The sequence below is a fragment of the Mustela erminea genome, chromosome 2 (assembly GCF_009829155.1).
Source record: "Mustela erminea isolate mMusErm1 chromosome 2, mMusErm1.Pri, whole genome shotgun sequence".
In the NCBI taxonomy this organism is placed as follows: Eukaryota; Metazoa; Chordata; class Mammalia; order Carnivora; family Mustelidae; genus Mustela; species Mustela erminea.
In genome coordinates this window covers 82,095,039-82,104,323 of record NC_045615.1, presented here as the reverse complement: position 1 = coordinate 82,104,323, position 9,285 = coordinate 82,095,039, and the positions used below count along the sequence as shown (strand labels likewise).

At 37.7% G+C, this 9,285-nt stretch overlaps 1 long non-coding RNA gene across 1 annotated transcript; it reads right to left on the bottom strand.

Moving 5' to 3' along the window:
- Positions 1–5,882: 5,882 nt before the first annotated feature.
- On the bottom strand, positions 5,883–8,692 carry LOC116583422. The gene is made up of 3 exons (XR_004282717.1): positions 8,583–8,692; positions 6,727–6,731; positions 5,883–5,893 (listed from the first exon to the last, which is right to left on the bottom strand). It is a non-coding gene; the product is annotated as an uncharacterized LOC116583422 (long non-coding RNA).
- Positions 8,693–9,285: the final 593 nt, after the last annotated feature.

Sequence of the window (9,285 nt, the reverse complement as noted above, 5' to 3'; positions counted from 1 at the left end):
ATGACAGAAAACACTTTCAAGAAGGAAGAGGTTTAATACAGGTAATTGATTAACACAGGGAGTTAGATACTTCCAAAGTCGGTGGGAGGGTTGTTGAATCAAATGTACGTGAACACAACAAGTAGCTCTTAGGTTTTGCTTAGCTTCAGGTCATCCAAAAGGTAATGTTGTTGTCCTGGTCTGTCACTGGAAGTAACCCCTGCTGTTACCCCCAACTGTCTGAAGCAAGTCAGTGGGTGGATGATTTCTAGAACAAAGGCTACTGCACTCCCCAAGGTGTACTAGATACTGTGAAAATGGCAGCACTGCAGGCAGAAAGAGAGGATGTGTTTCCATTCCACTTTCAGAATCTTATTGACATTCTTCTTGCCGGCTGAACCTGAATCTGATTTCTCTCCCAGCAAACCTGCCTAGGAAATGTGTATCCAGCCTTTACAGACCCGTGATTCAGGGCAGAGCAAGTGAGACACTAAATAATTGTGAATAGGCAAGCTGGCAAGATTTGGCATGTTAATTAATAATTAAATCCTTACACTCTGACCGTAATTTATAGTCACATTTTAAGAGGAAAAATAGCACATTGAACATGACTTTCCTGCTTCCCGATAAGACATAATTCATTTGAAATCTCGGGATACTTGCCTGTATTCACCAGATGTTTTAAAACAAAAGATGTTTTAAAAGGATTCGGTGAAGATTGAAAGATTTATTTCAAAAATCAATGCAATGTGTATTTGAGTTTTCCTCAATTATTGTAGCTATTATTACCAACTATTGGAATTCAAGCTTTAAGAAAATAACTCTTTGTTCTTTTTCAGAATTTCTATCCAGACACTAAGAATCTGCTAGAAAATATTTTTCTAACTAGTTTTTTGTTTAGAAGTTAGAATAACTTCTGACTATTGCAAATATAATGTGTTCTTAATTTTGCTTTCTCTTAGGTTATGACACAGCTTTATTTCCTGTATTCTTTTAATCTACTATTGAAAGTAATTCTGGGTATTTTTATTACAGTACTTATCCTTTACTTATTTTCCATGGTTTCAACAAACTCTTCTTATTATCATAAAACAAAACAAAACACCAGACTTTTCTTCCAGAAGAAGTTTCTGGTTGTGTAAAATTAAAGTCTAGTGGGCCTGGAGGGCTGGTGCCGGGAGGTGGTAGGGGGAACAGAAAAAGAGAGTTGTGAAACAAGATTTATCGCTCAAGATTTTTCCAACTCTCATTGCCTGACTTTCCATGCTTCTGTTTCATCTTACCTGCCAGGATGTCTGCTGATGGGAGTATGGAAACAAGGAGAACCCAGATAGAGGAATATGTAAGTTGATAATTTTGAAAGCTTTTAGATGATGTAACTAAAAATGGAAACTTCTGCCAACCTTACACCTTTGCCTGATTCCGTAATTTCTTGTTATATTTAGCTTGGTAGGCATGAAAAATACCATCTCTGCCCAGTGAAATATTACCAGCTTCCAGAGAGTGTGAACAAAAAATATTGCCAAATGTACTCCTCAAAAATGGGAACAGAGTACTTCCAAGTGAGATGCGATATCAGTTTTATAAATAACAACCTGGGTAAGTGGGGATATAGAAAACTGAAGTCCATTTGCAATTGATTTTAAAGGCCCTTAGCCTATGGAAAAATAAACATATACAAGCACACTGACTTAATAATTGAATTATTAGTGTCTTGCACTTTAAAAATGATATGACATCATCACAGTAGTTTAGGAATTAATTGCTCATGTGTCCTAATATAATAAATAGACATTAACTTCACAATAGCTATAATTTTAACTTGGTTGTGAAGCACCAATATTTAAATATTGAAGTCATTTTATAGGCATAGCTGCCTTTCCTAGTGCCATAGTAAGCATCCGTACAATATTTTCATTTTGCTTTGTTCACACAGGGGAAAAAAGGCAAAAAACAAAAACAAAAACAAAAAGGGAAGAAGGAAGGAAAAAATTATTTAATCATGTTTTGAAAACAGAGATGGGTAAAGGTCTCATTTCTAATTTTGGCTAGTCTTTGGATGGAATTATCTGTTCCCTCTACTTTCATTTTGAGAATCGAGGATTATATTTTTATGAAGAAATATTAAGAAAACATCAGCACCAACAGTGCCTGGGTGGCTCAGTCCGTTGAAGGTCAGACTCTTGATTTTGGCCGGGTCATGATCTCAGGGTCCTGAGATGGAGTCCCACATGGGGCTCCTTGCTCAGCAGGTAGTCTGCTTGTCCTCTCCCTCCCTTTCTGCCCCTCCCCCCACTTACTGACTTGCACACTGTATCTAAAATAATTAAATAAATAAAGTCTAAAGAAAAAAAGAAGGAAAAGGAAACATCAGCACCATTCAGCATAATGCAGAGGAGGAATATGTACCATATGTCATAACAGCTGTACTATGTATGGAAGGAAAAATGGGTATAAATGAGATTTTTTTTTTTAACAATTGGGAGGGTTTTTTTTTTTTAAGATTTTACTTATTGATTTAGGAGAAAGAGAGAGAGCATAGCAGGAGGAGGAGCAGAGGGAGAAGTAGTTATTCCCTGCTGACTCAGATAAGATATTTTAAACATTCAGTATAAGGCTGTCACTCACTGTGATTACTTTCTAAAGATTGCTTTGGCTATTCTGTGTCCTTTTATACATGAATTTAGGATCAGCTCCTTCACTTAGGAGTAAAAACAGTTGGGATTTTGACATGGATGACCTTGAATCTGCAAAGCCTGATATTTGGGGAGTATTGCCATCTTAACAATATTAAACTCTTCCCATTTATAAATATGGAAGCTCTTTCCATTTATTTAGATTACTTTTAATTTCTTTCAATAACTTTTTGTAGTTTTACTGTACATATCTCACTCTTCTTAGGTTAATTTTTTTTTGAGATTTCTTTACATATCCAGAACCAAAACAATCTTCCATTAATTCACAAGGGTCTCTGTATGTGTTGGCCACAAGATCAGTGCTCATCCAAACAGGTTAAAATTGTGCCTTAGTCTGTACTTCCTACTTCTTTTTAGAGCTTTAAGGTTATTAGGACATGACAGTCTAGGACCTTCTCAGGTCTTTCCTGAGCGTGTGCACAGCCATAAGCATGTGCATGAATTTCTAGATTCCCAGAAAAATGTTGAAGATTTTCAAAGCCCATATGGATATCTCATTCTCAGCCTTTCCTCCAGGCTTTATGTTTAGGCTATTATTTGCCTCACTGTTATTTATCACCTCAGCTGTAAATATTCTTGACAAATTCCCGGGGAAGTAGAAATAGGCTTTAGACATAATGTAGCATGCGGCACCTGGGTGGCTCAGTCGATTAAGCAGCTGCCTTTGGCTCAGGTCATGATCCCGGAGTCCTGGGATCCAGTCCTGCATTGAGCTCCCTGCTCACTGGGGAGTCTGCTTCTCCCTCTCCCTCTGCTCCTCCCCCTGCTCTTGCTCTCTCTCAAATAAATAAATAAAATCTTAAAAAAATATATATATGGTGGTCAGTTCCAGTAAGTGAAATAAAGACAAACCTTTATGCTGTCTTCTAGAGAGTCATTGGGTCAGAAGAGATAATTATAATTCTTTGTGACTGAGGTCCATTCTCTTCTTTCAGGCACTGGGAACTTCAAGACTTTGGTTAATTTCAAGGTATGAAAAGTTGATTCTGACAGTTTTGCCAATTTTTAAAAATTGCTTTATGGAGAGACAAAGTTTTCAATTCCTTATTCTGAAGTTTTTGCTGATGTGCTGACATCACTGTATGCTAGTTTTTATTAAAAAGTGTTTACTCTTTGGTAAAGAATAATCGATTGGCAAATTAAAACATCTTATTTCCTTAAATTGTTTGTTAATTGGTGACAACTTTCTTTTTGGCAGCCTCTCTCTCTCTTTTTTTAAAGATTTTATTTATTTATTTGAGAGAGAGAGAACGAGCAGTGGGGAGGGGAAGGGAAAGGGAGAGAGGGAGAAGCAAACTCCCCATTGATCAGAAAGACCTATGAGGCTGGATCCCAGGACCCTGAGATCATGATGGAGCCAAAGGCAGATGCTTAACCAATTGAGACAGCCAAGTGCCTCTTTGACAGTCTCTGTATTATTGGCCATTCCGATAAGATTTATAAGTGTGTTTGTCCAACCTCTATTTATTCACCAAATATGAAGTTGAATGCATGTTATATGTGAGGCACATATCTCTTCAGACACAGGATATACAATTAAATAACCCAAAATCTAGAGGGACAAACAAGTATCTAATAGCATCATTTATATTTTTGCCACTAGATACTGATATCATGTTTTTCTAATCTGAATAAATTTACCCATTGACTAAGTCATTCAAATAAAATAACAAGATTAATTTAGCACCTGGGTATTTCTAATGTTGAAAGCATAGTCCTATTAGGGTATAGAACAAGCATTCTTAAAACCAGACATTCTCCTTTAGTTTGTTTAACTTGGACCAAGGACCTCCTAGCCTGAATGACATGCTTCATTCCAACTTTTAAACTGTCAACTGAGTTAAGATGTGTTGATTAATATTAATTTCTTTCATTAAAAGCTCTGACACTGAGACATTCCTGTTGTCTGCTTGTCCCATCAAATAATGAAAGGTCTTGGTGATTTCCTCCGAAGTGTGGCCGTTGGCACCTGGAGCTGAGGGGTATATTTCAGGCAACCTCTGCTATAAACTACTCTGCTTTGCCATTTCTGGATGGCCTCAGAGGTGCCTTTACTCTCTGTCTGCTGCACGTGTTTGATACTGTAGACCCCTTTTGAGACTGTCCTAGGGATTATTTATAATGTACTGATGTTACCTTATTAGTACCTGCTATTTCTGCACAGAAGCATGAGGTTTGTTGACACTTGTTTTACTGCTGGAACTTTATTTTTGGTGTCTAGTAGACCAGGATGGAGTTTCACTACTGAAATGTTGTGGCAACCTGAATGAAAAGTCATCCCATATTCATTTCCCTATGGGTTCCAAGGGTTTAAGTAAGCACCTGAATAAGCTTTAGAACTTGACAGATAATGCGATTTCACAAAGTTATTGCATTCCTGTTTCAATTGGCACTTCTAATACTCTCACAAACAGTTTGTGGGGTTGGTAACTTTCCTTAGCAGGAGTATTTCAAAAATAGTTCCAAACCTATGGCATGAATGTAAATTTATAGAAAGGAGAAATATTAAAGCAATTTATTATTAATTTTGGAACAGTGTTCTTTTGGCACTGATAAGTAATTTCCAAAGCTGGCTCTCTTGTGATCTAGTGACCTATACACAGAAACGATGTAACATGATGGAAACCTTCACTCTGCCTGCTTTGCAGGCAAAGCCTTTTCTTCAGTTTCTTCATGAAGTGCTCTAAACTAAGGTTCTTTGGGCAGTCTATGGTTCATTTTCTTCTCTGCCCTTCAGATGTTTCTGTGCCATCTCCTTTCTAGCTTAGGATGGTCTAAACATTTTTAAATGAATGCATAAAAACTGAGTTTTAATTTAAAATACATCATGGGGGACAAACTTTAACAAAATTCTATTTCCATTCTTTGAGGCCAGTTGTGTTTTTAATTAAAACTTTTCCCCTGTAAAAATATAACCAAGACTCTTTTATAGTTTCATTTTGCTTTGGTTATAAGTTATAAAACACAAAGTCTGCAGTTACATGCAAAATAAACTGAAACTTTTATAAAACCTAGGGTGAGAAGGTGACATTTCTTGTGTGTGTGTGTTCCCATAAATATGTATGAGAACACATACATATGTATGAGTGCTTGTGTGTGTATGTATACTTATATATGTACAAATTACTCATCAGTATCTGTATGCATGCACTGACTTCATATGCATTATATACATGTATGGATATATACTGTATATCAATATATGTCTGTATATATATCTATATATATGTGTGTGTATGTATATATATGTATATATACACATATATGCATGAAATGGCTAAAATTCAGGAAAAGGTAAGTAGAGTGTAGTCATCTCATTCATTTGTTGTCCATGCAGCATTTGTTTTTAATTCCTTAATGCATGCTACTTATGACACTCAGTGCTGAGATACAAAGTGGCCTATTAAAACATGGTCTTCTGGGCGCCTGGGTGGCTCAGTGGGTTGAGCCGCTGCCTTCGGCTCAGGTCATGATCTCAGGGTCCTGGGATCGAGTCCCACGTCGGGCTCTCTGCTCAGCGGGGAGCCTGCTTCCTCCTCTCTCTCTCTCTCTGCCTGCTTGTGATCTGTCTGTCAAATAAATAAATAAAATCTTTAAAAAAAAAAAAAAAAAAAAAAACCATGGTCTTCTTTTCAGGTTATTTACCCTATAAGGGAGTTTACAAATAGGTAAGTTGTATAAAACTGATGATTCAGAAACCTGTACCTCTGAAACAAATAATACCTTATATGTTAACAATAAATAAAACATTAAATTAAATTAGATTAAAAAAGTAGGCCTTTGGAATAGCCTGTGGAAACTGCTGATAGAGGAAGTCAAATGTACAAGAAGAGGGATCTAAACTACTTGAGAAGGGAAAAAAGAATTTCTAGAGGAAGTAGTATCTATTGAGATACACATAATTGAATTATCCTTAACTAGACAATGGGAGTGGGTGAGGAGAGAAGGCGAGGAGGGAAATCAAAGCAGAAGGGGAGGTATACCTGATGACAGAGAGCAGGTTGGGAGGAAGAAGGAGGGTGTAGAAAGTGCTACTGCTGGAGAAATAGACAAGGTCTAGATTATGAAGGTTCTCATAACTTTGGTTAATGAATTTTAAGTAAGAGAATGAGATGGTCACATTTGAGCATGTAGCAAAGAGCTGCACAATGATGAGATTGGAAATCCTAGTACAATATAGTCATCCAGGAGTTAAAAGCATGTGATTAATATCCAATAGTTCTGACTCTGTTCTGGTTAAGTCTACAGATTTGCAATAATTAGACCAAGTAAGGCTGATCTTGTTGTATCTTGTTTTATCCTGTAAATTTATAGAATATATGATAGTGTAGAACACCTAAAATTCCTGGTTGATTTAATTCTAAATGATTTATCACTAGTTAGAGACAGTAGTAATATGTCATTCTCTTCTTAATTGATCCTCTCTTGGTTTAATATGAATAGCAATTAGGCAAACCTACTTAATAGTAAGTTGTCATAGAGAAGATAAGAGAGAATTCTACATACAAAAGCCCACTTGAGGATGAAAATTCAGGTTCTATGTATTTGGAGTACCAAGAAAACAGGAAAGCCTACTGTGGTCAGATTCCCTTACAAAAAAATACCAGTGAAAAAGATCTTCATATTATAAAGATCATCAAGCTTCAAATGGGGGTGGGACTTAAGGAGAAAGAGTGATTGCATATGTGATGAAATTTCCAAGATTTCCAAAGTTGTTGATGGCACAAAATACCTGTGCAACTGGATTTCCAAGATTTATGGAATTTTCACTTTTTATTCACTTCTTTGAGTGGGACTTAGAGTGGAGAAGGGAGTTGGGGGAAATTGGAAGGGAAGGTGAACCATGAGAGACTATGGATTGGACTCTTTTTTTTTTTTTTTTTTTTTTTTTTAAAGATTTTATTTATTTTATTTGACAGAGAGAGAGATCACAAGTAGGTAGAGAGGCAGGCAGAGACAGAGGGGGAAGCAGGCTCCCTGCTGAGCAGAGAGCCCGATGCGGGGCTCGATCCCAGGACCCTGAGATCATGGCCTGAGCCGAAGGCAGCGGCTTAATCCACTGAGCCACCCAGGCGCCCCTGGATTGGACTCTTGAAGCTCATTTTAAAATATTCTCATATCTCCCTGAAAGTGTTATATATGAGTATATGAATTCATTAGCCCTGATTAGTTTGTCAGCCTAGTCGACTGTCGTCCAAGAAATAACAGGGTTGAGAGGAAACAAGAATCTGAATGCATATATTCTGTGTGATAGATGCAGGTTTAGGAAACTTGGGAGATTTCAGAAAGGCAAGCTGAAGTCAAGAGCAGTAACAACTGTTTCACTACCTGGGGATAGGAGGAGGGGACCAGGTTCTCAAAATTTAGACGTGTTTTAAAGAGCAATTAAAGAAAAACTTTCATCTTAAAACTTCTAATTGCACACTGGTTCTAAGTACATCTTTTTTTTTTTTTCTTTCTTAAAGATTTTTTTTATTTATTTGACAGAGAGAGAGAGAGATCACAAGTAGGCAGAGAAGCAGGCAGAGAGAGAAGGGGAAGAAGACTCCTAGCTGAGCAGAGAGCCCGATGCGGGGCTCTATCCCAGGACTCTGAGATCATGACCTGAGCAGAAGGCAGAGGCTTAACCCACTAAGCCACCCAGGCACTCCTCTAAGTACATCTTTAATCAACAGAATTTTAACACAATTACAACTATCTGGACAAAACCTTAAAATCAGCCATAATGAGATAAATTTTATAATTAAAGTTTATAGAAGCAGTGCTTACTTATCTGCAGAGCAATCCCCCCACCCCTGCCCCACCCCTTGAAGAAGAAAGCACAAGTCTCTGGGCCTGTCAAGCACTTACATGGGGCCTCTGTTTTGGTGTATGAGTAAAAATAAGAAGCCAACAGACAATTAGAACTCAGAAACCAGGGGCGCCACGGGGAGGCTCAGTAGGTTAAGCATCTGCCTTTGACTCAGGTCATGATCCCAGGGTTCTGGGATTGAGCCCCACATTGGGCTCCCTGCTCAGCTGGGGGTTTGCTTCCTCCTCTTCAGCTACCCCCTGCCCCAGATCTCGTCCATGGACTCTATCCTTCTCAAATAAGCAAATAAAATCTTAAAAACAAACAAACAAACAAACAACAAACCACTCAGAAGTCACTTAACCCAGTGATTTTTAAGGAATGATTTACTCATGAGGATTTCATGAATAAATGAGCAAATGAAAAAATTCCTTCTTGAGGAACTCTTGATTTCTGTGGAGGAGCTTTTGAGGTCAGCATGGTGGGTTGGGCGGAGGAGGGGAAATCTAGTAGCTTGTGGTCCTCTTCTCAACCTGAGGAGGACAGAGCCTCTGTTTTAGTAATTATGGCTCTGTGTAAGATTTCCTTGAAAAAGGTCTATTTTTTTAGAAGGAAGAAAAATGATTGATTCTCATCTTTCCATTAAAACACTGTACACAGAGGGCTTAGCTCAGGGTTACACACAGATTAGAGTAAAACCAGGCTGTGACACTGGATGGCTTGTTTTCTAACCCCATGTCCTTTATAATATGGTCAATGCATGTGGGTATCAGGTTTTTAATTAAGAAAATGGGTTATCCTGCAATACAGAAAGCAGGC